The following is a 1,784-nucleotide window of genomic DNA, read 5'->3' on the forward strand; positions in this document are numbered from 1 at the left end:
ACCTTCCTAACTTTTTTTAACAACCCCTTATTCGAAACGCCTTACTAATCTGAATTCGCATAGTCTACAAAAAGAGTAAAACGCTCCCTATCAAGAAGATGTAAATTGTTAGGATTCCCTTCCTAAGTTGTAATAACAAAATAAAAAGCATTTGTAAGTTATTGAACACACCGGTTTAATGAACTTGGTCAAGAGAAGAAAAACAATAAAGAAAAGATAAATTTAAATTTCCAGAGTAGATGAGCTTGAAGGACAGTATGATTCTGTAAATGAAGGAAATAGGATATATATTACTACTATTAAAAGATGAGCAGAGTTTACAGGGTCTGATCTCTAATTATAAAGACAATTATGTAGATTTATCTACGGAAACAGGCTGATTGATACAAATTTGAAGCAAGGAAAATTAAGAGATTGTTTAACACGTACAATATATTATATCTTCTCATAAGAGAGATAGCTAGAAATTAAATACTAAATATCAACATATGAAGAGGATGGAAGGGTCGCAGCAACACTCATCAATCAGGAAACAACAACACAGAGCTGCCAGACTGCATCAACACATCATTTTAAAAACTTGTATTAAATACTTTTAGGCCCTTTTTTTCCTCAAAATAAATACACACAACAGAGACGAATTCAAGATTTAGATTTAAAATTCTACATAAATTTTAATTTTCTTTTATATATGTAATTATAGTTGGAGCTGAAAGCAAACTCTTTTAAAAAAAGAGCAAAAAATAATAAAAAAACACTTACCATCCCTCAAGAAAGCCAGGTTCCCTTCTTGGGGGAGGAGCTGTATAATATTGTGGTGGCGGCATCACTGGTGGACCTTGATAATATCCTAGCAACATATATATGTTTCCATTTAAACAAAATCAAATAAATTATGTTATGGGATAAAAGAAAAAAAAAGGATTGAGAGAGCTAGCTAGTACTTAAGATGAGAGCTATGGGAAGTTTGATTTTACCAGAAGAACAAGAACTAAAATTAAAGTACGTCAGTCAAGAATAGGAAGTTAAAACCCCATCAAATTAAAGTTAAACAAGACACCCTACAACTTTATGTTATTCACCACTCACCAAGCTAGAGTTACAGGGATTTACCTTGAGCAGGGTAGGGATACGCGTACTTTGGTGGCTCACTCATCCTCGATATCCTCTCACAAAATCACAGCGATATGTTCCAAATAAACAGAAGAAAATTAATTCCAATTTCTAACTTGATAATCAGATAAGTACCTATTTATACGAGCCTAAAGTTTCAAGGGTCAGACCATGACTTATTAAGTATATAAGCCTTATCGGGAGATTTGAAATGTATTCTTCCCTTACTGCAATACTGTATGCACTTTTTTGTCATTTAAAACTAACCTCAAGCTTTCCCTTTTGACCTTTATCAATGGGCTAAAAATTATCATAATTATATGTGGATCAAGTCAACATTAAGGAAGCATTCGACGACGGCCACGTATTGTCAACATGATACAATGGTTTGGCTTCAAAAGGCCGATGTCATGAGAAACGACACGTCGTCGACGAGGCCGAGGTGACTCAACAGAGGATAAAGGCGAGAATGAGCACTCCCTTTATTAAAGTAGTAACGGCTAGTTCTATGATGATGGTTCCCTAGAGAATATTCCAGTGAATATTCCTCCCAATCCTATTATTTAGGGTTTTGTAGCACATATATTCTTATAAATAGAAATATATGTAGTTATAAACGGGATTGGACATTCGTTGTAAAGAATAATACATTGACATTCTCTAAATATTCT

At 33.7% G+C, this 1,784-nt stretch overlaps 1 long non-coding RNA gene across 1 annotated transcript; it reads right to left on the reverse strand.

Moving 5' to 3' along the window:
• Positions 1 to 270: 270 nt before the first annotated feature.
• LOC107793329 (uncharacterized) lies at positions 271 to 1,252 on the reverse strand. The gene is made up of 3 exons (XR_001649698.2): positions 1,114 to 1,252; positions 763 to 850; positions 271 to 554 (listed from the first exon to the last, which is right to left on the reverse strand). It is a non-coding gene; the product is annotated as an uncharacterized LOC107793329 (long non-coding RNA).
• Positions 1,253 to 1,784: the final 532 nt, after the last annotated feature.

Source organism: Nicotiana tabacum, chromosome 17 (genome assembly GCF_000715075.1).
Source record: "Nicotiana tabacum cultivar K326 chromosome 17, ASM71507v2, whole genome shotgun sequence".
Taxonomy (NCBI): Eukaryota; Viridiplantae; Streptophyta; class Magnoliopsida; order Solanales; family Solanaceae; genus Nicotiana; species Nicotiana tabacum.